The sequence below is a fragment of the Simochromis diagramma genome, unplaced genomic scaffold (genome assembly GCF_900408965.1).
Source record: "Simochromis diagramma unplaced genomic scaffold, fSimDia1.1 OVJJ01000618.1, whole genome shotgun sequence".
Lineage (NCBI taxonomy): Eukaryota > Metazoa > Chordata > Actinopteri > Cichliformes > Cichlidae > Simochromis > Simochromis diagramma.
Window position 1 is genome coordinate 6097101 of NW_024387423.1, and position 26442 is coordinate 6123542.

The following is a 26442-nucleotide window of genomic DNA, read 5'->3' on the forward strand; positions in this document are numbered from 1 at the left end:
TTTCTCTCCAAATTTCAAAAGAGAATTTTCACTGTACACCATCATTCCTCCACACCCACTCGATAATTGAGCATAACGGTTCCTCCTGGCTCCCGATCTGTAACCCCTGTATGACCCGTTCCTCCCTTTCACTCCTCTTTTACATCAGCCTGCAAAGGCGAGAAGAAGATTCTCATTTATTTAAGTACCATGTGCATATGTCTCTTTCAAATTAAACCGTGCTAACCCGCATCCTCCTCGAGGCTGCACTCATACACGCTGGGAGAATAGAAGTATAGCTGCGTGCATGCACCGCAGAGCTGGTGTCAGCTCCCATTACTCGCCTTTGGACTATGTGACAATAACACAGGAGGGGAGCATCAGGTAATGGAGTATTCTGTCTTATGAGCGCTCTTTTTCAAACGCACGGAAGCAGGCCCTGAAGTTCTTATTATTCAGGACTGACCTCTAGATAACCCTGTTCTCCGGCTCAGATGGGACGACATCAAAAGGCCCGTTCCCTTTTGAACTCGCTGGGTTCTTCGGAGCGACAGAGCTCGACTGAGGAAGAGAAACGGAGGCTAAGCAGTCTTCCACACATTTATTTATTTGTAGTTATTAAGCTGGGATTCCACAAACGGACTTGCCAATTTAAAAAATACTGAAAGTAATGGTTGATTGGCTGTCCGATAATAATTTGAGTCTTACACTGCATGTGCCAAATTTATATATTTTAAAAAAAGAGAAATCTGCTTTAAAGCGATGTCTTGATTCATCATTGATGTATTATTAATTGAAAAAAATTAACTAGCTGGCTGGGGTGGCTCTGTGATTTCCACTTGCTTCGAGACTGTTCATTACGAGCAGATCAGACAGAAACGGGCATGAGGCTGAATACTGTACAGCAGAGCTTTATTAATTCTAGCCGCCTTTCCTGCACGTATTTCACAGCTGTCAGCAGCTCTGTTTTAAAGTTTGCTTCTAAAAAGGCCGTTCCAGGTCATGGACTTGGACTAAAGTTTTTTTTGTTTTGTTTTTTTTGGTAACCATAATAATAAACAAACATAAGCTTAAACCAAAAGACATGCTCTGTTCATCAAACCACTTTACACGTCTTTATCCGCCTCTTTCTTCAGGAGATTGCAGGAGCAGGAGCAGCAGCTGAGGACGTCATCTCTCCCGGCCATCCCCAACCCTTTCCCTGAGCTCTGCAGTCCAGCTAGCTCACCTGTCCTCAGTCCTGGATCTCTACCACCTGGGGAACCTTCCTCGGGCAAATATGTAAGTAAAATTCACAAGTTTTTTTTTTTTTTTTTTCCGCCTCTTTTTCACCAGTTTCCGCCACTTAAAAAAAACATACAAGTATCCATAACTCGAAGTTTCGAAATATTTTGTTGAAATTTCGACTTATTAACTCGAAATTTGGAGAAACATAACTCAAAATTTCTAGTTACTTTTCTCGAGTTTGCTCTGCCAATCAGTAAGCTACATGAATGAGGTCACTTTCTTGTTACCCGGAAGCATATGGCGCAGAGTAACGCGCACTCAAAACCGCATCACAACAAATTGGCGCTTTCGTGTGCGCGTTTGCTGATAGTGACGCCATGTGATTCAGCTAATAACACAAGGATTTCATCATGTTTGAAGCCACGCTGAAAATACTCAGCAATCTGTGGATTCATGACTGGATATAATACTGGTAGCTTAGCTGTAGCATTTGTAGCTCAGGGCTTCAGCTTCCGGGTAACAAGGAAATGATGTCATTCACGTAGATTACTGATTGGCAGCGCTAACTCGAAATTTCAAGTTATGGATCCTTTTTTTTTTTTTTTTTTTTTTTTTGTGGCGGAAACGGGCTTCCATACTTTACATGTTAATCTCTTTGCGTTTGGATGTGTTGGATCAAAAACATTTTTTGTCTTATTGTTTGCGAGAGCATGGAAGATGTTTTCCCCTCTTGAAGAACTGGATGTGACACATTCACAGACCCTTGATTTATTTTCATGTTGTTGACTGAAGCACATTCGACTCAAAGTGCTGTATTTGTTTTGAAGGATGCAGATTTTAAATATTGTGAATCATCTGTATGCTAGCCATGTCAAACATTTGGGAAAGTCTCCTGGCTCACATCTGCCCCGTGTTTTGCTCGTCTGAGGCATGTTTATTGCTTGCATGTGATGACACTGTACTGTACAGTGCACATGCTTTCAAGAGGGTTTGCGGCTCGATTTAAGGAAAATAATGAGGTGTGTGTGTGTGTGTGTGTGTGTGTGTGTGTGTGTGTGTGTGTGTGTGTGTGTGTGTGTGTGTGTACCTGCACACATGGCTGAATGTTGGCATGTGTGTTTGTTATGTGCTGACAAAGATTTAGGGACTCTTCTGTCTATTCCTGGAAGCTGGAGTCTCTCTATTAACAAGGTTAATGATCTTCATATGGAACCAGCCAACACTGGTTACAGTAACATAGCAGTTTACAGTAATATGGGGGTGGACTATTTCTCATAAATACTCTGGCTGCAGCTCCTGCCTGTTCTGGTACGAGATCACAGACTCTAGTTCCAGCTGAGTCGTTCTGAGCCCTCCCTCAAAAAACAAAAGTTGTGTGGAAACGTTCTGAGCTTGAAATCCTAGATGTGCCATAAATCCAGGTACCTTGTGAGGCAGCTGGATTCTCATGAGATCTGCAAGATTACGTCTTGCCCAGTGTGTAGCATATGTGCTTGTGAGTGAACCACAGTTGAGTTCCCTGGCATCCACGGCTGTGGTTTTTTTGTTTTGTTTTTTTGTTTTTTTGTCTTTTTTTTTTTTTTTGGTGTGACTACAGTCAAAAAGGAAACAAGCTGGACTGGTGTATACTGCGCTCTAGCATCAGTTATAGCAGAGTTTCTCTGTTTTTGTAATAGACAAACAAAAAAAGTGTCTTTCCCATAACTGGTTTCGAAAGAAGTTGAATTTATCATCTGTTTTCACTGATACATTTTATCTAATTAGTTTTAAATTATAAAAAAATGTTTTGTTTTATTTTATTTTTTTGTCTGGCTTTTTCAAAACTGTTCCAGGCACTGCTTGCCAAGCTCATCAGGTATCAAACACACCTTGGTAAATCATCGGTCATTCGGTTAAAAAGATTAATGTCTCACGAGGACTTTGAGTTTCGGATTAAATTGCTAACTGTGCAAACATTTTGTCTGTATGTTAGTAAAGCAGGCGTATTGGGTAAATATTCGAAACCACTTTATTATAGTAGGTGACTCACTCTGCATGTGAATGTTTTTGATGTTTTTGTTTTTAATTCCCACAGAGCGTGTTAAAAATACACATATTAAATTAAATATTCTATGCAGAGTGTAAAGTGCGGTCTTGGGGAATGTGGAGAGGAACTGGAGTTGTTACAAACCAACAGTTTCCACTAACATTGAAGCAGAGCTGCGGTGATCTGATGTGGTGTTTGTGCCGAGCATTGTAACAAGCAATGATTTAATAAAGCACCAAAAGATTAAAGCCTGACTGATTATTAGACTTTTTTTTTTGTATTTTATTTGTATTTTATTTTTTATTTCTTTATTATTAGACTTTTAAGGCATAGACCAATATTTGGTGGTGTGGGTTGTTTTTTTTTTTCCCTCCCCTCCAATATTCAGATACATCTGGCAGCATTTAGTTTTTCCCAACACAGCTGGACATAAACTGGGCTGGGGTTGTCTTTGTAGGAGAGGAAATTGTTGAATGCCTCAGGTGGACACTCTATTTCCACACCCATAACATGGTTGAAGGGTCGTCTTTACTTTTAATCTTTTAAATTGTAATTTACCGACTGTAATTGCTGCTGTGATTCATTAGCAAATGGCTAATTACCAGCTGATGATATTGGCCCTATGATAAATCAGTCTGGCTCCTAATACTGTTGTTCTGTATATGACAACTCCAAGCTAACGTTTTGTTTACATCTTTCACGCGCTGTGTAAACATTTAATTTCATCATGAAGTGTTTGTCTTGTGAGACGGGTTTGATTTTAATTATGAGAGATCAGTTTGCCAGTCATAATTGAAGGTTAGCATGACGTGCTGAATCTCTGCTATACATATACTGAGACTGTAATAAACCTTGAACATACCCATAAAGATAAACAGCCCCCCGCCCCACAAAAAAAAAGACCAACAGGACCTTTTACAGGTTTTTTTACGGATCACCAAACTTTTACAAAGAAGAGCAACTATGGAAAATTTGACTCCTTTTGTGTGTTTACGGTGTACACACTTTTGTAAACATGCAAACGTGCTATGCATCCGTCCATGCATACGGGTATATTTGTTTTTTAGATACATGTGTGGCTGCATTCACATTCGCCTCTTTCTCTTTGTGAGTTCTGTAAACTATTTACAGCACTGGCACTGTCTATCCATTGTTGATAGCAATGGAAAGTATGTCTCATTGGAAATTTGATTCAGCACCTTTCCACTAAAAACTCTCCCATGGAGCAATCTCATCTCACACCAGTGCCTTTAAGGGGGTCCAGTTTTGGAGACGATGGCACCGCTTTCTTGTGGTATAGTGGTTCAGATCCATAAAGAAGAAAGTGAGTTGTTTAGGTTTGACACGTAGGATGGTGAGCATGTAAATTATTGCACCTACTTTCTACTTTATCATTTAAACCATATGTGCCCTGTTGTGTGCCTTTTTTTTTTTTCTTTCTGCCCTTTCTTCTGTCTTTGACATTGTCTCTGTGTACTCATCTGCATGTCCTCCAAATACTAAATTAAAGCAGCCAGTCTGCTGTGGAGAAGTTTCTGTTTAGTTTACAGAATTTTCCGACCTCCAGGCGTTTTCTGACAGACTCATACTTCTGTCTTTCTGGTCCTCCTTACTTCAGCCCTTGGCCTCCGTGCACGAGGATGTAGTGCAGGGCTGTCAGGAATCATTGGCCACGCAGTTTGACACAGCCATATGATTTGCAATTACCCACCCAGCCCCCAAAAGCCACCCCATCTCCCAACCCATTCCAGTTTTCCTCCACTTCTCAATTCTCAGCTCTCCTTTCACAGGCTTGTGTTTTTTTTTTTTTTTTTTTTTTTTACTGTACACTCTGAAATACATGGGCTAGTGTTTTCTTTTGTTTTGTGTTTTTATTTTATTTTTAATGAACAGAGATCAAATACAGTGTTCGTGTAAAGCTTTAGTCAGTGATGGTGCACGAGAATCATTAAAATAGGTTATTTCAAGAGCTTCTGGATGATCAACAAACCTGAACTATCTAGTTTTTTTTTTTTTTTTTTTTTTTTTTTTTTTTTGGTAAGATCACTGACACTTAACTACTGTGGCATTTTTAAAAGCGTGCATAGGTACTGTACATTGTAAGTATTACTGCCAACATGCTTTTTATTTTAGGCAGTTCTCCGGCTACATACATGTACCCATTGGGAACCATGTAGGACAGCATGTATGCTTGTGTTATGGGAAATCTTCTAAGAAACAACAGTAGTGCAGTCATTGCTTGGTGGATGCTGTGCTTCCATAGTTGTCCCATTCATTCTGGAGTGAAAGCACTGATTTGGTTACTGGATAGCCAGATTTTGTTGGCTTCAGCATACCCTATATGTCCTGTAGCCCTTTACTCCACATTATGGCAGGCTTCTCTTGTCTGTTTCATTATCATCCCAATGGTTGGTCTAGTTTTTTTGTGTGTGTTAAACTGCATCTGTCCTTTTCTCTCTGTCATCATCTCTTGTTAGGTCTTTACTCCAAGCTTTTAGTCATCCAATGATCCACTTGGTCTTAGCTTGGCCCTAGTACTTCCAAGTGTGTCCTGTGACAGTTAAGTTCTGTAGATGAATACTCATTTGCACATGATGATATGACAAACCCAAAATAGCTCATAGTGCCAGACAAGCTGGGGAAGATTGGTTGGCACTAATAATGTGCAAATGGGCTGTTGGTTTTCAGTGTCAGCATCATGTCCAGTTGAGCAAGTTGGATTAAATAAAATTGTAATTGCTGTGTTTTTTAGGCAGATTTAAGAAAACTGACAGTCTAAAATTTCATCAGTGTTCTAGCATGAACGAACACTGGCTATTCTTCAGATATAATATGTTCAGTGTTATAAAAGTATTGCATCTGATTATGTGTTTTCTGAAAGATGACAGAGCCTTGGACGTAAAATCACAATCTCTATGCAAATATTGCATCTGGAAATACAGGCCACTGACTAACACTGGCCTCACAGCCCATTGCTAGTTTCAGTCATTATGCAAATGTGCTTTTTAAAAGGTTTACAGTCAGTTGAGACGGCACAAGTCACTTGGAACGAGTGAGGAAATGTTTCTCCCACTGAAAACGCTACGTCCAGATGAATAGAGACAACTTTTTTTGGGACCTTGCTACATGCTTTTATTTGCCTTTTTGCCTTTTTCCTTTAGAGATGCCTTCATGGCATAGTTTCAGAAAAGTTTTGCAAACATTCCTCAAATATATTACTCCACATTGGCATGATGACATCACAAAGTTCTTGCAGATGTGTTATCTAAACATCTGCGATGCGACTCTCCCATTCCACCACATCCCAGAGGTGCTGGGATCTGGTGACTGTGGAGGGATAAAGTCATTGCCATATGCAAGAAATCATTTTGAGATGATTTGACAAATTGCATTATCCTGCTGGAAGCAGGATTCAGCAACTGGAACGGGTGTTGTCAGCAACAGTACTTGGGTAAACAATGCTCAGTTAAGTCCATGAAAACATCCCCCACACTGTTATCCTTTCCTGTTATTTATGCCAAATTTGGACCCAACTTCCTGTATCTCAAGGCTGATCAGGACAGGCAAAGCTTCTTCACTCTTCTGTTGTCTAAATTTGGTGATCATTGAATTTTAGCCTCAGTTTTCTGTTCTTAGCTGATGACCTGAAGTGGACCTTGGTTATAATTAGTAGTTATTTTAGTTGCTGTTGCCACTGGTTGAGGCATCCTGGCCTCCTTCTTTCCTCTGACCACCTGCTTGTTCCAGAGAACTGCCATTGGATATTTTCCCTCTGACCATTTTTTGTAAACGCTAGAAACGGTTGTGTGGGAAATCCCAGCAGATCAGCAGTTTCTAAAATACTCAGACAGCCCATCTGGCACTAAAAACAAGTTACTAAAATCACATCAATTCTGATGCTCAGTTTGTGCATCAGCAAGTCATCTTAAAAGTTCAAAATTCACACATTTTATTTCATTTTTTTGATTGTTTGTTTTCAAAATAGTGATTAAAGAAGCTTCAAAATAATGGAGACTATAATAATATGTAATAGTGTTACAAGGTGTACTGTTTATTCCATGTATAAATGGATTGTCATTTTAATAAAACTCAGAATTCTTAGACGTCCGTTCTGTTGGTTGGAGGAGGAAAAAAAAAAAACATAACAGTATTTAACCAGAAACAGCTGATGTATAAATAAAGGACATCAATCCATCCCACCTCTCAGCACTCAAACAAGGCATTCCCTGGCTGTTGCTTTCATGAATGTTGAAAATGCTCCAGGTCAAAGGGCAGATTTTTCCATTGTAAACTCAGAATGGAATGCTGCTGATGCCCAAACTGTTGGCCTTAATGTGTGGGAACATCTGTGGCTGCGCGCAGCTGTGCGTGTGTGCGAGCATGTATGCAAAAGTAGAGCTCTGTTGGCGAGGAGGGTCGTTTTTGTGTATTTGCATGTTTCTAACGCGCGTACGGCTGTCTTTACGATAGGGGATCTGTAGGTTTGTGAGTGCTCGACAGTACGTTTATGTGCGCGCATTCCCGTGTTCTGCAAGCCGCACTGTGCAGAGATCAAAGGTGACGCAGCGCCAGAAATCTGCTGGCTCATTCTTCCAGCTGCCAGCCTTGCTTTTAAGTGGATCTTAAAGTAAAACATGGAACACACACATACAGGCACTTGTTGTATTCTGCAATCACTGGCGAGTTACATTTATACATTTGTGGTGTACGTGTGTGTGATTTGTACTGTTTATACCAATTGAATTGTTTATGTCTTTGTGATTATTTGTAACTCAGACTGGATGTTTTATTGTGCGTGTGTATAGACATGTGTGTTTGATGCATGTCTGCCTGTTGGCCTCATTATTCCTAACATTACATCTAGCCCTGAGCTCAAAGTGCATGTGCGTGCACATGTTAGCTGATGCTTTTTGTGGCAGGAGTAAAAATAAAATGCAAGGAGCGCAGTAACCCTTTGTGAGAACTCGTATGCTGACTTGCTTATTATTATATCTGTGAAATGTAATGATTAACCCAAGTAATCAAAGAGTTTTGCAGTTTCTTTTTTTTAATTTTCTGCTTTGCTGATGTAATCGACTGCATTAAAACATATCCCAATATCTCTCATATTAACCTCCTGTATGGGCGTGGCAAAGTAAATGTAATGTTCAATGGTAGGATTATCTTTTAAAGAAGGAACCTGAAAAGGCAGAAGTACCAAACAGACACTTGGGTACACTTCTGAAAATGTAGAGCAACCCAATGAGACATTTGTCCTGCAAATTCTGTGTGTATACACAATGAATTAAGTGAGTGGATTTGCAGTATTCAGTGCTGCAAAATACAAATTGTTTGGCACCCGCTGAACAAATACAACCTGGAGGGGAGCCAGCCAGGTTGCGGTCGAGTCTGGAACATCTCGTGTGTCAGCACCGCATTTATCCCGAGCCACTAAATGGAAACATGTCTCGGCCTGCTAGTCCCACACATGGATGAACGGGCACAAATGTACACACACAGCCTGTTTAATACACTGGCATGATTAGTTGGAGTGCAAACAATAGTTTAAAATTGGGACTCGGAACAGAGCAGCTCATCTTATTTCACAGCTCGTGTAATAATATCAAGGGAAATGCTTAGAAAATAAAATGACTCCCCATAATAAAGACCTCCTGAGATGAACTTGGTTTGTGGAAACATGCAAATGTTGAATTGTTATTTATTTATTTTAAACTGATTATCCCTTTTTAAACATAAAACGTCAGCTCCAGATAACACACTTCTTTCTTTCTTTCAGCAAACTGTTTATGTGGCTTTATAACCCTACTGTGGTACACAAGTCTTGATCCAGCCCTCGTTTATTAATATTATGCTTCCAGCTAGACTCATGTGATCATTACTTCTCAAAGTCATTCAAAGTTTTTCTTTGGACACTGGTGTTTTCTGTCCAATCATTATGGCTGCCCATTTTCACTTAACACTGCTGACCTATGAATCATTAAAGCATAAAAAAATTAATCCCTAATTCTAGAGATGAACCAGTGTTGTCTGCACACACACAACTTGGGGAAAGAACCACATTTAAATTGTATCTTTAGGCACATTATTACTAGCAGCCTGTCACACATTTGTTTCATTTCCTTAGTTGAATCTATGGGAGAAAAAACTATCGCAAACATCCAGTTTGACAGGGATCAAGTTGTTGCTCTTTTGCACAAACAAGGTGATTTCCAAACTGGAAACCTGACAAATCTTTGTATTGTTTGAATTGTATAATACAATTTGAGGAAACTGGACAAGTCAAACGACAGAAGTGGCAGGCCTTAAAAAAAACAAAAACAAAAAAACCCAAACCATCTACAGCAGGTGGACAGCTTCTTAAAGTAATTTCTTTCAGAACTACGAAAAAATCCAACAAAGACCTGATATTTGTTGAAGCATTGTTGTTATAAATATTTAAAATAATCCCATATCAGCCATGGTGCTGCAGTATGATTAAAAGCACATAAAGTAGAGCAATAAAGATTAAACTGGAGGTTTGAGATAAAGTGTTTTAAGTACTTTTATTTTGAAGTTCAAGAGAAAGCGAGCGAGAACATGTTCGTTCTTGAGTAAGCCCAAGAATGAAGCTAGACTATCGCTAAACCGGAAGAGACCTCCAAGTAAATACTGATCCCTTTTCATCCCAGCATCCCTACTGTTTCATCAAAGACTTATGTTTTAGTGACGGATTTAGGAGGCATTTACTTTTTGGTGAGATTTGGTCCTTCCTTGGGGTTTTGGAAGAAAGCTCCAAGCGTTGCATATAATTGAGTTGTTTTTACTACCTCTCAGTATTAATTTTAACTGAATAATTTGTCTTTTAATGGGAGCATGGTGAGACCACCCAGGCACTGGAGGATGATACACCTTTAAGGGTCCATCTTTCACTCCTTGTCCCAGAAGCAGTGTAAGATTAGAAGCCACATTTCTCCCAGCTAAAAGGGCGGGATCATATTACTCCCACAACTAATGGGAATCCCTGATACTGTTTGCTTTCTGCTCTGTGTCTCAGTCTATACGTGATGGTCTGTGTCAAATATGTGTGAGAATACTTTCATTCATCAGATTATGATAACAGCTTAACATGTAGTGCATGAAGCTTAACTAAGTATTTTTTTTACATCATCAGGCCTTTTCGAGCACAAGGTTTTCAGGGTATGTTTTTCTTTTTCTTTCTTCTTCTTGCACACATATTTCAAGGTGTATGTATACACATGTCCGTTTGTTTATATCCGTGCGTCGCACATAGACAGCTGTGTGTTTCTGCCTGTAGGCATTTTATCTGGCTGAAGCTGAACAGAGCTGTTGGACTCATGTAGGTCATGAAGACTGCATTTCCCTCTCTCCTAGCCTTCCCCCGTTCGCTCACTCTCTCCCTCTCTGTCTCTGACTGGGGAAAGTAGGACGGATCAGATTTCAGAAACTGCTGCTGTGGAAAGGCAAAAAAAGGAGAGAAGCGACAGGAGTATGAGGGAGGAAGAAATTAAAAGCTGCTAAGAGGGATAATTTAAGTATTGTTAAAGGGTTTTTTCAGTTATTTATTACATGAATTTGTTGCTAAGTTATGCTTTTAGTGTAAAAAATGAAACCATTTATCTCCCTAGATTGCAACAGACTGTTTGGATGTTTACAGACGGTGGTTAGCACTGTTACCTCACAGCAAGAAGGTCTTGAGTTCAATTCCACCATCAGGCTGGGGTCTTTCTGTGTGGAGTTTGCATGTTCTCCCGTGTTTGTGTGGGTTCTCCCCAGGTACTCCGGCTTCCTCCCTCTGTCCAAAGACATGCACTTAGTGGGGTTAGGTTAACTGGAAACACTAAATTGCCCATAGGTGTGAATGTGGGAGTGAATGTGAGTGAATGGTTGTCTTTGTGTGTTAGCCCCGTGACAGACTGGCAACCTGTCCAGGGTGTGCCCTACCTCTCGCCCTATGACAGCTGGGATAGGCTCCAGCGCTCCCTGTGACCCTGAAAAAGATAAGCGGAAGCGAATGGATGATTGAATGCCACTAGAACTGCTTTCCAAATCGAGGAGACGGCTCTTAAGTAAAAAATAAATGGCATGGAAAAGACAGTTATGTATTTTTTTTTTTTTTTTTTTTTTTTAACCTATAAGCATCACTTGGAAGCTTTAACTTGGAAAAATGTAGACGATAGGGGAAAATGACAAAAAGAAGGGAAACGCTGAAATCAACCAGCCTTCAGACCAACTTTTTTTCCCATTGCTTAAAGACTCTGATCCAAGAAACTTAAGAGACGAGTGCTCGACTCAAAAAGCTGGCAATGGGATTTGTGTCAGCAATGAGAGAGAGAATGTGACAGACAGACACTGTGATCTTGATGTCTCCAGAGAAAACTCCCATTATTGAGGACAGTTTGTACAGAACGGAGGCACATGCTGTGATTCCTCTGAATGGGAAATCGTTGTTTGTACTTGCCTGTCATGCTATTAGTCTTTGTTTTTTCTTCAACCAATCATGCTACAGAGACCTGTAGCTTCCTCTCCCTTCTGTAGCGTAAAAATGTAGTTAGATTTTATAAAATTGTATGAAATGCAAATGAGAGGAATACACTCACGTCAGCTGGTCGTTTCAACTTTGTTCAGGGTCACAGTTCAACACTGTCACTGCTTGCCATACAACAAGTGGACCATTCTTGGTTTAGTGCCAAAATCATACTAATGATGTCATCCTTTGTTCATCCAATTCCACCACCCCCTCATCTTGCCCTCCTGCTGTAATTGGACAGTGTGTCCAAATCAGCAGTGGTCTGAAAGCACATTTGCTCCCCAGGGTTTGATGGCAATCAGCCCTGGTGCACAATTAAGCATTTACTGCCACTTCTAATCCTGTTGGTAAAATATTTGGCTCCATGCGGGGTGTTTCTCAGCAGGTAGTCACAGTAAATAGGGGGACTCCGTTCTTGCATCGTGGTAACCCAGTCTGGATGGCCTTCACAAAAGTGTGTTGCCATAAACTGTGCATGTTCAACCAATTTTTAATAGTATGCCACTAAAATTCAAATGAACATTAGTAAATTGCATGGATTTTTACATTTTTAGGTAAGCATAGTTTCCTCTAGTTTTCTTATCAACTCTTTTGGCATTAAAAATACACAAAATAACTGACTACGCTGTAGCTGTATTTCGGCAGTGGCTTTCTTTTGTAGCACTTACTGAATGAACAGTTCTGTCTTAAGTTTACGAGAGACAGAACTAATGTAACAGCTAGCTTCGAACAAGACCCACGCTTTAAAAAAAAAAAAAAAAAAAAAGGATTACACATACCAAATAAACACACTCTCTTTTAATACATGTTAAATTCAGTCACGTTAATTACTTCTATTACCGTGACCACATTTTATTGCCACTCCTGTAAACTCGTATTATTGTGTTACTGTAATGACTGTGGTTTAAAAATAATGCATTTAAAAACCGGGGCTGTGAGTTTTCCATTTAAAAGAAACAATTTGCTTTTAGAAAAGCAAGACTATAACAATGGGGTTTGTGACAAATAGTCAAATTACAGTAATTGTAATTTTACTTGACACATTTATCAAGTTCATTTAACGTGGCTGCTTTTATAACCCACTAAACTTGAATATAACTTTGACCTAACTAATAAAGTCCAGATGGGGTCTGAGGTGCTTTTAAAATGGCAACTAACACTTTAGTTGAAGTCAAAGTATAACGTACCTTCCCTCTACCTTCATATTCCTAATATTAATTTCCTGTGGCTGTTAAATACTGTTTGTTATCCAAATGTCTGACCTAAATTTTTGCTACATGGCCTGCTTTGCTAATTAAATTTGACTCCGTTCGGTTCTGGAATCCTCCAAGCTTTAACTTTGGGTCTAAATGGGTGTTAAGACTCCATTGTTTACAGACAGAGCAGGCTCTGTGGGCTAACTAACTGCCCAATATAGAGTGTATAGTCTTCTTCCTGGCTGCACAGTGGCAGAGATGGCAGCTTGCCACCATACTTAAATGTGTACAGTTACTGTGCACTGTTTCCTTCTTTGCTTCTCTCTATACATCAGTCCTCTTCATCATCTTTTTTTCCTCTGTCTGTCTCTTGTCCAGTAAACTTTTTTTTATTCTTGCCTTCTGGACTTTGCCCTATCCTGGCTCTGCTAAGCCCAGATAGGCCCTTTTATATCTTGGGTCTTAATTTGACGCTGTAATTGGATGGTGAGGGACCACTCACTATCCTTTCTTCGTGAGTCAGCAGAGTATTCTTGGCTAATGCCTCCCACTTATGCTGACTACAGGCATTGACCAGGGATGGCCAATTGTCCCAGGCTCATTCAGGTTTTTGTGCCTCCATCTCATCATCCAGACGTCAGTTTCCAGGAGCGCCCTGGACCACACACAGCCCTGCATTACAGTCAGAGGGGCTTTATAAGGCGTACTTGTTAATGGGAATATGGAACTAGGGTGGGTCGTGTGAGCCAAATCAGCCTATCAATGGCTACAGTTCTTCTCTGGCAACATGAAGGGGTTTTGTAAAACAGAGATGGCAGTTATACAGACGGGTGGCAATTAAAAGAAAAACCTGAACCCTTGACCCTTTGCTGGTAGTTTTTGTCCATGTGTGTGCTTGGAGGGAAAGGCCACTGAAAATCACTTTGAAGTTGACTTGACCTTTAAGAAAGCCTTTTATCAGTCTTCAGAGCTCAACCTGTAGAAACACATGTGGGATATTAGACCTACATCAAAGAAAATGGCAGTCGGCACCAGAGATGGGCAGTAACGCATTACTTGTAACGCGTTACTGTAATCTGATTACTTTTTACTGCGTTACTAAAACCATGATTTTTTTTTTTTTTTTTTTTTTTTTTGCGAGAATGTCTCACGACAGTGACGTAAGCGAGTGCGCCGTTAGTGACAACAGCTGTGTGCAGATCAACAATGGATCACATATCGATTGTGGGAGAGAGTATGAGCGTGCAGCGTTTAAAGCGTGGAAGTACTGACCTTACTTTGAGTTTGATTCCATAAAAAGTGACAAAAACATTAGCGTCCATCGTGCGTGGGAAGAAAACTTCTTTTTACAGCGAAAAAAACCCCTAAACTTCCAAGCAAGCACCGAGTGCGCAACGACGTAATGGGGAAACTCACAGAGAAACTCGTGGATTCTTCAACTGACCGCGGCACACCTGCACCAGGGTAAACCTCCGCCTACCGCAGTCCTGCTTTACAGGTGAAAATAGAGCAACAGGACCGCTGAGTCTTTGACTTTATTTATTTCTGCTGTGTTTTACTTGCATCTATTTGAAAGACTGAGTGTAAACACAAAAAATATTTTATTTTATGTGCTGGAATGTGCAGAAAATAGGTTTAAATGTTAAACTAATTTATTCAAGTCAGAGAATGTTGCATATAATTAAATTTTTGCTTGATGCATAAAGTTAAAAGATTAAAACTGATAAAAACAAGTTAAAAAAAAAAAAAAGAGACTTTTCCATTTGATTACATTTTGTATGATGGATTATGTAGAAAAAGTAGAATTGGGCTGAAAGATCTATTGCTTTATCACCTCTTCAGGTTGTAAATCGTGTTTTGTTTTTTTTTGTTTTGTTTTTTTTGTTTTTTTTTGTTTTTTTTTAAAAGTAACTAAGTAATTAATTACTTTTGAAAATAAGTAATCAGTAAAGTAACGGGATTACTTTTTTGGGGAAGTAATCAGTAATTAGTTACTGATTACTTTTTTCAAGTAACTTGACCAACACTGGTCGGCACCATCATCAACATGACACAGCAAGGCATATTGAAGCTATTCTGGTGACCTAAAGCCTTACTAAGGCAATACATTCAAATGTTTGCATCAGCATTGTTGCGTCTTCACCAGGGTGTGGGGGGATATCCACACTAACTTGCACCAGGTGTACAAATTCCCACTGACAAAGTGGTTTTGCATGGTTTCAAATCCATTGGATGTTGAATTTAAGTGCAGGAGTTTTTAATAGTCAGTGTTCACTTGCCACAACATCCACAAATGATAATACATGGACCCCTTCCAAAATGACAAAGATAAAACTATTTAAAATATGCATAGTTAAAAATGCCATAGTTAGGTAGCTCATGTAATCCAGAAGGTTGAGATCATATCAGTAATGACAAAGAATAATTGAGACATTTTATTTCTAATTTATCACTTATCTTTGATTACAGTGAATTAAATATGGATGTTGTTAGCGTCGTCCCCACTTTCCCTCCTACTGTTTTATGAACACTGACTCCTCTCCTATGGCACAGCTGTCATCCAGCCTGCCATCTTTTTTACCTTCTAACAAAACTTCCTGTATGTGTTGGATCTTAATGTGTGCAGGCTTGTGTGCCAAATGGCTAATAGTCTTTAGTAACTCCTGTCTGATGTAATAGCTTGTAATGTGTACGTAATACCAGTGGAACTATTTATAGAGCTGCAGCCAATTCTCAGAGATTGATGTGAGTGTGCGTGTTGGCTGCAGGGCGTGCACACACATGCTTGTGTACATATTTCAGCTTTGCTTTGACCCAACTGTACTTCTCCAATTTGTGTCTAGCTGAATCTTTGGAGAATTATGCATGTATGTTTGTGCAGATACTGTAATATACAAAAAAAAAATGGGTCAGTGTATATGAAGATGCATATATGAACACATCTGGTTCCGGTCTGTCTGGATTGTGTATATGTGTGTTGCTAGAAGCTTTCAGTCTCTCCTTGGGGGATTGCATCACAGGGCAGCTATCAGACCTGAGTCATCAGAGGTTGAGAGGCCCTCTGAAAGCTTTCCTTCCTCTTTTCTACTATATGCACAAATTTCTTTTGGTCATACAGTTGTATGTTGTTTTTATGAACACTAAGGTATGACAGAAAAGGAAAATTTACTTTCAAACCAAGCCACACACTCTTGTAGCTCATTGGTGTATTCCTGACTGTTTTAACAGTGAAACATGTCCATGTGTTGGTTCTTTAGTAACATAAAAACAGATGCTTTTCCAACAATAAGTCATGCTGTTCTTGCAGATGCTGGTTATTATTTTCAGTAGTTAATCCCAGTTTTAGCTTCATCATGTGTCTAGAAAGCAACACAGGCTCAAATATAGACATGCATTCACTTGAATTTTTTAGGTGGTGCTGACGGTTTTACGATGTCTTAACTTGACAAGGTCAAAGTCTATTAATGCCGTTAGTGATCATGATTGATTGATTACAACTGGAAGTTTCTCTATGCCAGGTAAGGGTTTGTTGGACAGCACTCAATGGACTGAACAATACTCGGAACAATGGGAACGCCCAAAAACCTTAAAGTTTGAGTGAAACTTAGAGCTGCCCACATCATAAAGACAAATGCTTTTTGGTGAAGTTTACTGAGCCATATGGCGACAATGACAAAAGGTATGTTTGGAGGAGTAAATGTGAGGCTTTCAAACCTAAAAACACTGTACTGACTGTTAAGCGTGGTGGAAGCATCATGTTCTGGGCCTGTTTTGACACTAATGGAATTGCAAAAAGTAGATGGAATCATAATTATTCAACTTTACTTTACATCAGCAGGTAGATGGTCGAAACCTTGACACCACTGGTTTTTCCAACAAGACAACAATCTCAACACTCAACATTAGGCTTCTTGAGTAGTTTTCTCAAAAGCTGACTTCAACCCTGTTGCAAAATTTGTGGACTGTACTTAAAAGCCAGGAAACCAACCAATTTAAATTAAGTCAATTCTGCCAAGAAGAGTGTCCAAATATCAAGCCAGAATTATGCTATGAGTTTGTTGATGGTTACTAAACTTACTAAGCGATTTTAGCAAAATATTAGTGGAGGTCTATGGTATGTACAACTTTGACCCTGTGTGGATTAGAGAAAATGCCATCAGTCCAGCAACTGGTGATTTCTGGTTGGTGTGTGTGTGTGTGTGTGTGTGTGTGTGTGTGTGTGTGTGTGTGTGTGTGTGTGTGTCAGAGTACCACCAGCCATGCATGGTTTCAAAAAATATTTGTTTACTTGGCAGTTTTGTCCAGTTTTAGAGTGATCTTAATAAAACAGGTGCACAGTCATAGAATGTAAATTGGCAAAGATGGTGATACAATGCTTTTAAATGGTTAGTGCAAAGGAGTTCTAATTTACCAAAAGAGCACTTTTGTTGACCCTCACAGCCCTAATGTGCAAGGTTAAAAAAACAAAACAAAACAAAAAAACAAACAAACCACAAACTCACTACTAGACAGTTTGATTAAATGACATGTATGATGCGTGCAGCCTTCCTGGGACTTTCCTTGCTTGCCAACAAACTGTGACGTATGCATGGGAGTGTGTCCTGGTCTCAGTGAGGGTGAATGCAGTGACAGTGAGGGGGTGTGTGGGAACAGCTGTGCAGGCTAGAGACGGTTAACAATAGAGAGCTTTCATACTACGCATTCTGCTGCAGCGTGTCACCAGACAGTCTTTCTTTCTCACTTCCCTCTGCTTCCCACTCATTTTCCTTCACATCTCACATCCGTCTGTCTCTTTCTCCCTATCCCACACACACTCCCACATATTTGCCACTGCCCATGTTCAATCATACACTTCTCCCTCGCTCGCTCACTCTCCCCCTGTCTCTCCTCTCTCCCAGCCTTACTCTTTCCCGCTCCCTCCCCAAAGTTTCCCGCTACCACTTTAACCACTATTTCCTCCTTTCTTCCGAGGAACTGTGCTCATTTTGTCATCACACCTCACCCACACATGTATAAGCACACGCATCCTGCTTTTCCCAGAAGAAGTAAGGGGGGGAGGAAGGGGAAGTTACTTCAAGGACAAGGTAAAGCTCCTCTTGCCTTTCCCAGATGGGGTGTGTCAAAGCTTTTGTCTGTCTGATGCTATATTAAATATCAGAGTTGAAAGGAGTGATGTGTGTGTGTGTGTGTATGTGCATGTGTGCAGAAGTCTCTAGCTTTTTTGTTCTTTAGAGAGAAAGAATGTTGGCACAAAGCGAGCCACTACGGGAGAAGTAGGAGGTTGGAGTGCTGAAGTGCCAGCCCAGGTCTGTTTCATTTCATTTGCACTGTAATGAGTCTTGTTACTGCTGTAAGCAGGGAGTTAAAAGTTAAGCCACATAAAGGGAGGAATGCAGGTAAGAAGGGAGGGAAGGTGAACACAAAAGGAAAAACGGACAAGCCTCCGAACGTTCACCTAAAAACTTGCAAACATTTTGGAACGAGAGGAGCAATAAAGAGAAACTTTTTTTTGGGGGGGGGGTTGTTGTCTTTGTCCTCTTCACTGCGCCGCACTCTTCCAAACGTGCCCCCTCTTGCATCGAGCTCTGAAAAGAAACTTAAGCACAGATCGTCAAGAGGTCTGAAAAAGTTGGCTGTGTTTGTGCATGACTGTGCGTATGTGTGTCTACTTGAGTGCCTCGGAGGGAGCGTGTGTGTGTTGTGTGCGCGCCTAGGTCTGTGTGGGAATGATTACATCAGCCTGCTGCAGCTTTATGATTGGTTAGTGAGCGTGTGGTTTGATTCAGTGTGCCTCAGAGCCCATGGCTGAGGCTGTAACCCTTTGTGAGGGAGAGAGAGAGAGAGACAGAGCATAGTTGTCAGACTCAACCGGCACTGGAAGCACTCTACTGTACCTGCTGCCATCCGATCGCCGACTGCTTCAGTGTCTTCGTCCTGTGCGCTGTATACATACCGGCATTAGGTCACACAGACAGTTTGTTCTTTTCCTTTTCTTTTTTTTTTTTTTTTTTTTTTTTTCTTTTTTGGAGACTGCAGTCTACAGATAGACTTGAGGACTAGCCTCATGACAGGTAGCACAACTGTCAGCTGTTGGCATTCAAATTGGTACCTTTCTTTCTGGAGGACACAGGGCGACAGAACAGCGAGGTTTTCTGTCTTATTGACTATATTGGAGTGAGTGCGCTTATGTGAGTGTTTGGGGGAGCCGATTCATTCCGAAAATGCCTTCGTGTTCCCCGGACTGCTGCCTATTGCGGGCCGTGGAGGTAAGACCCCTCTTCCCGTGTCTCATTTCTCTTTTCGCCTCCCTCTCCTCTTTTTACAATTTAAGACATTTTCTCTTTGAAGTACTTTCTCGTTAAACCTGAGGCAGGAAATGTAATGTGTAAATACTGTTAAGGCCGAAGACATTTTTCTTTTTTTTCCTTTTCCAAGATGTGAGCAGAGCAAAAGGATCCAAATACGTCAGCACCCTTGAAAAGGGGTATATGCTCCATTGCGTTTCATCTTAAACATCTTTGATGGGCAGAGTGCCTTAGGCCTGGCTTGTGCAAACTGTGATGCTATAAGCTGGGTATTTGCTCAGGAAGAGAACAGAATTTCTTTGTCATGATATTATGTGGGAGGCATGCATACATGTGAAAGCTTAGTAGGCTGGATTCCTGTGTAGGCTAAGGGCTGCATTTGTCTGTAGGTTAAGTAGGTTGCTCTAGTTTCTCTGGGGGCCATTAGAAATGTATCAAGTAAATGTTAACACATGTTGTCCTGTTTATTAAAAAAAATGGCTCTGGGAACTTGGACTGTCAAAATCCCCTGGATTATGTGGTGGAATAAAAGGCTTATCCACAGTATAGATGTAGTGCTTCTAATGCTAATATTAGACGCCTGGATAGTGATGGTAGGCTCTCACACAGATGGGATATTAGAGGAAGGTTTTAGCTGTTCAGCACCTCATGCATTATTGCTGTACAGCAATATATAGAAAGATCAGTGGAGTAGATGTGTTTAAATTTTATGCAGAGGTGTAACAGCGCTCCAAATTTGTATTCGTCCTTTTTTGTTTCGTACAAAATAAAAACAAATTCCACCTCAACCATCTCCAAATATTACAGCCTTCCCCAAACGAGCATGCTTTTAATAGCAACATGGGTTTTATTGATATTATTTATTTTTGAGCTAGCTAAAGTACTATTACCAATGTTCATGATGCTACTGTGTGAAATACGTTATTAAAGAAAGTAAACAATTTAACAGCAGCCAGTTCGAGTTAAGACAGTTTTGTTTATGAGGTTGAGCTGGAAAGCACAGTGTTCGTATTCCTCATCTTTTATATACTGTAACTTAAAACTTGCTTCTCTTTGAGCTGTGTTCAGTACGTACCCATTTGGACCGGCTTTGTGTTCACAAGAGCGGACACTTGTTATGCACTGCAGCGTATTTGCTTCTGTATTACATCGACAAGTTGCTATAAGAAAAGCTCATCTGTTATTTCTAACGCCACAATTACCGTATAGTTTTGAAAGTCTGTTCTTTTCTATTGTGTGCCGTAATTACAAGGCTGCGTATGCTATAGTGCATAAGGTGCTATATGAGAAACCGTATTGCAGTGTTTGAGGAAAATTGCTGGCTTCACCCACCTATTAGACTCTAGTGTTCAAAAAAAGGATTTGTGTAAAAGTCACAATGGGTTTACTATAAAAGTTTCTTCTCACTTTTTTTTTTTTTTTAGTATTTCGTTTGTCAGACTACCTTCATGTGATTTCTGTTCACTCAAACTGAAACCTTGGATTTCTTGTCACAGATTGTGAAGATCTTCAGTGAAGACGGCATGGGTAAAGTTGTGGAGATCCCAGCCAACATGACAGCCAGGGACCTGTGCCAGCTCCTGGTTTATAAAAGCCATTGTGTGGATGACAACAGTTGGGCACTTGTTGAACACCACCCACTGCTAGGGCTAGGTAAGGAACAGAGCTGTAGAAGCCTGAAAACATTCTCAGTCTCATACACAGACACACATACCCGTGAGCACACATGAACAGGCACATTTTCCCACACAGAAACCCATGGGCTCATGGGTGGGCTCAGACTTGCAATTCAATCACTGAGTTACAGGTGCATTGATATTTATGCATGCATGCCCGTATACTTGGCTGGACAGTTGAGGTGCTGATTCTTACCCAGGCGTGTATTCAAGCATGAGTGCATGCTAGAAAGCATATGCATGCACGAAGCCAAAAATTCCATTGATCTTATCCAGTATCACGCAGTGGCTGTGTGGAAAGTTGTAGTAGCCGATAGGAGGGTTATTTTAGTACTGACAGGTTAATTATTTTCACATTCGATAGAGAAGAGACAAAAGATTATTCAGGGAAGAAATATCTAAAAGAAAACTTTTGATTGTTGTTTCATTTTTGAGAAAGTAGTTCCAGTGCAGAGTAATTATATTGCACGTCCTGATATTTTTAACTCTGGCAGACTGATTTAAGATCAAATAAAAACAAAACAATCATAATGGGAATGGGCAAAGAATCCAGGACACTTCCACCCTGTCATCATGAGCCCTGATCTATTTGTTGGGAAATATTTTGACCTAAAATGTGATGTCAGTTGATACGGTTTGAGAGAAGGTAGTGGTTGGTGGTTATGTGTTAGCAGATGGAGTTGTTTAAAGCTTTTGTTACTAGACCTGCTATTGTAACTGATGGAGAGGTGAAGTCAATGAGTGCACCAGATGCTGACCTGATGGGGATGATTTTGCTGCTCATTAGTAGGGACGTGTGTGGTGTGTTATACTATATGTTCTTCTTGGATTTAGAGGTAAACACTGCTGAAGTTGTTTAAAAAGGTGGGAAGAAGGTAACGCAGTGTGGCCAACTTGGCTTAACATTTACCCCGATTTGCTAAAAAGTATAAGAATGTTACATTTAGTTTCGAACACTACCAAACTACTAATGTAGCATTATAAAGACACAGCTCTATTTTAACTTGGTGCTGCATTAAGAAGGCTGCAGAGGTTTACATTTATGTCCGGGTGATTTTTGTGCTAGACTCAGCAGTATAAGAGGGGCTTTGGAAGGTTGTGGCCAGCTGACTGTTGAAGAAAAAAGGAAAGAAACCCCCGAGGAGGGGGCAATTATAAAGCACTTATGAGAGACAAGTTGAGCCTGTGCTCTCTGCTCATGTCTGCACAGTTGAACAGATGTGGGAGAGAAGGGGGTGTAATTTTATATAGAGCTGCATGTCTGGAAGTGAAGTGCACAGTAGACAGAAACACGGTTTAACACACAAAAAAAGACATTTAATTTATGAACCAGTAACTTGTGTCAGTATATTTGTGTAGTTTTATTTATTTTATTTTTTTTGTGCTAGCTGTTAATGTTGTCAGGTGAGGAAACTTGGAATAATACGATCTGTTCTCTGCAAGTAAAGGTCCCAAAGCTCTAACCTTACATTTCACCATCTATCATGATCTGCTTACATTTCTCATCACTCCTGCCAGCACCTTGCTGCCAAATACAGTTAAGCTGGCTTATTGTGAGTGACATCATTTTTGGCTGGGAGCCCTTTATTCTGTTTTGGCACACCTGTACTGCAACGCTGTTCTTTTCAGGTCTGGAATTGCTACTTATCATCTCCAGTGTTTAGACGTTTCAGTAAGTGAGACGTCAGCGTGCCGTTTGTTAATGTTATACTTGCTTCACTCCATTTGTATGTGTGTTCTTAAAAAAAAATCAAAGTAAGCTCAGTGTATGCATCACAACACATTTGCTGACACATTTCCATATATGTGGCTCTCATCAGTATTTTTGAGTAGCTAACAGATGTGCTTAATTGCTTGTCACAGGCCATAATTACATTTGTTTACTTTATTCTCCCTCAAGTATTGATTTTGTTTTTTTGTTTTTTTTTTAATAGCCTTGTGGCCATAAAAGACAAAATTGCATTTGTGATAAATGCAGTTACTGTAAGTATTTGATGGAACGTTTTAATATCCAAAACTCGGTTCGGTAGCTGTTTGCTGATATTTAATTGCGTGAGAGGTGCCGGCCACTGTAATATGTGCATTAAATATTTCCTTCATATAGTGAAATTGAATTGTAGCAGTATGTGAGACTCCTGCCTCCATTTGTGTGCGCACCCCCGCTTTATGTCGGGTCAGCACACACGGCATGTGATCCCGAATGTGTGCACATGCAGTTGGACGGTAGACGAGAATAGATGTTTCCGGGACTCTAGAACAATACGGTGCCTATTCCTGCTGCCCACTCTTGCTATGCTGCTGAATGGCCCTTTGAGATAAGTAACACTGACCTCTGCTAGTGGGTTTGCAAAGGTTAACAACTATCAGGCGGGGAGGTGGGGCTGCCAGGGTGAGTCACGGTCACGAACATGAGTGACTCATCAGACAGGCAACAGGATTAAACGGAAAGAGAAAGATGAGTCGTGACAGAGTGGAGATTGTGGCCGCGGGGGTAAAGAGGAGGGGGCTCATGGAATGAGATAATAATGTGAGATGAGTTTACTGAAAAATTGCTCTCGAGTATTCCTTTTTTTACATGAAAGAGTTGTGTCTGATCTGGTGTCTAATGGTCCTCAAAAAGTTTGGTAAGTTCCACTATTTAATTAGATGCACTTGAAAAGGCAGGATGTCTTTAATTTAAGACATGACAGGACTCGGAGGCTGCAACCGTGTGACTCATGTTCCGGTCCAATGTGTCACAATCAGAAAATCTAAATCAGCAGGACCTCTGACTCCACATTCCTTCAAGGACACTTTTAGTTGATTCGCAGATTTAACCATTTATTTAGTAGCACTGAGAGGCACTGGTTTCATCTGGATTAATGAGCACAAACCAATAAAGCACATCTGTAGTTTAGTGATCTATATGGATATATACTACATGGGGAATATATAAACATACATATGCCAGGGATCACTACAGTTTGATGCTGTGAGAAATCCTATTGTGATTCCATTCTAATCTGAGATTCTATTCGGTGCTTAATTGAACTGTCAGATGTACAAATGCTTACATTTGTGGGATTTGCATAAAGTATTTGTATATCCCATATAGATGTTGGCACTCAGTGCCCTAAGCAATGTTTATGCAAAGTTTAATCAAGATTGGTCCACTCGTCAGCGACAGAGATGGGGAACATACGGACATATGTACATTACAATTATTATAATGACATCCTGTCCTTTTTTATCTTGGGAAAAGATGAGATGACATCATACTGCTTCTATATTTTGTTTTTGTTTTTTTTTAATTTAGACCAAATGACTGCGATTGATTCCTTTCTGGCTCTGCTGTGTAGTAGTAGTAGTAAACACGGTTACTTGTAAAAGATTCCTGGTTTGAGCGCGGAAGGAGACGCAAACTCACAAGCTAGCTAGTGTACTCCTCATGCCGGTGCCAAGCCTGTACAAATGGGAGGGTTTCATTAGGAAGGGCATCCGGCGTAAAATCTGTGCCAAATTAAACATCCACCGTGGCAATCTCCTGGGAAATAAGGGAGCAGCCGAAAGTACCCCACTGAGTTTTTGGTGTTGTTTTTTTCTCCCCCCTTTAAGTTTCATTTCTGGTTTACAAGAAATGTTGATGACTAATATTTCTCTTGTTTAATTATTTAAGTTTGGTGCGAGGGTGTTTGTGAGATGTTGAAGATGTTTTCGGCCAAGCTTGTGAAATTAGCTTGACTTTCTCTTCCCGTCTCCTCTCAGAGCGCTGTCTAGAAGACCATGAGCTGGTGGTTCAGGTCCAGGCCTCCTATGAACAGCGACGGTAGATTCCTCTTCAGGAAGAACTATGCCAAATATGAATTCTTCAGAAACCCCCTGGTAATTATTTTTCCTGAGACACTTCTTTACTTGCCACGTCACTCGTGACGGCATCTTGTTGAAATACAGAGCCTGTAAAAACAGCAAATTTGGGCCAACTTAACCTTGCAGATTATTTCATAATTACAGCAGACTGCAATAATGAAAGTAGTCACCTGTGCTTCTGTCACAAAATCTGACACTATAATTATCGTCACAGTATCTGTAATTCTGCCTCTCTCTCTCTCTCCACACCTCCTTCTTTGAACAGACGTTTTTCCCAGAGCACATGGTCGCGTGGTGCCAGGAAACTAATCATGCAATTCTACCATCTCAGCTCCTTCAGGTACGTACAGCTCACACACGCTGCAGTCTCGCTGCTCTTCTTAACACGCAAACAGTTTCGTTTTCAGAGTCAGCACCTGCTACATGCATACTGTACAATCAAGCTGGCATACCTCACCTCTGACCCTTAGACACTGTGTCTCGTCAGAGCCTGCAGTAATAACTAGTGTTGATCCCCTGTTGACACGACTGTCTCGGCGCACACACCACAGGTCCGGCTCTTGTGATGGATGGAATTAAGCCATCAGAAATAGAACGCAGATTTTCGGATCTACCCTTGTGCTGTTGGGAATTTTTTTTTTTTTTTTTTTTAAATTGATGGAAATACGAGCAAAACACAGCTGAATTTAAATTTTTAACAGTGTCTTTTAAAATGTACAGACAGCGGAATGAATGATGGGGCAAAAAATAAAACATCTTCTAAAACATTTACCTTTTTAATGTTGTGGGAGGTTAGGGGTGGGGGCAGGTTGTGGACTGGAGGATTATGATGGTAATTCGGTGAGCCGCTTTTGTGAAGGAGGCTGGTCGGATATATTAAGATGCTTTTTTTGTCAAAGCTGTAGTAGCAACCAAAATGAAAAAACTTGATAGGTTTACTGAAGTTTTTTTTAGTGGACTTTCTCTAATGTAGTTACAAATATGTGCTGTCATTTTAATTTGCAGTGGGTGTGTCCAGTGGCTTCTGCTTGGTGGACAAAATTGTGCCTGTCAGTATCATCATATTCAGAGCTTCAGATCCAACTCGCAGCTGTACATGTTAGGAAATTATTCATGTTTTTATCACAGACGTTGTAAATGGCTGTCAGAAAAGCTGGCTGTCGATACATGTTAGATGTTGAATGATCCTTTCTCCAGACTTCTCATCCTTTAGGAAATCTGTAAGGACTTAGACAGGTTGGGCCGAGGCAGGTTTATATTCGTGGGATTTCCTGTGTATAAATCTCCAAATATCTTTATGTTCATACATCCATCTTCTGAGTGTCTCTGCAATAGGATTTAAACAATTCGCGTAGTTCCATAGTGGAAAATTTTCAAATGGTGACCTTTTGGTTAGAATGACTCGGGCCTCGAGCCATGTGTTCTGTTTTGGGGTTCTAGGTAATTACACTCAGTTTGTTTTTATTAGCCAAGTTGGGATCTGCACCTACCTGTTGTATGTTTTCTCAGTACTGTTTCCACATGTGTGTCACATGTGTACTTTTTGGCTTCTCACTAATACTCCCAGTATACTCTTTACAAATATCAAAAAAGAGAAAATGTCTGGTAGGAGATTTTTTTTATTTATTTTTTTGAAATATCTTAATGGGATTGGCTGGCG

The 26442-nt window shown here is 40.3% G+C and overlaps 1 pseudogene; it reads left to right on the plus strand.

The window, feature by feature from the left end:
* The window catches only part of LOC120722040, a 62494-nt pseudogene that overhangs the window by 31082 nt on the left and 4970 nt on the right, over positions 1-26442 (plus strand).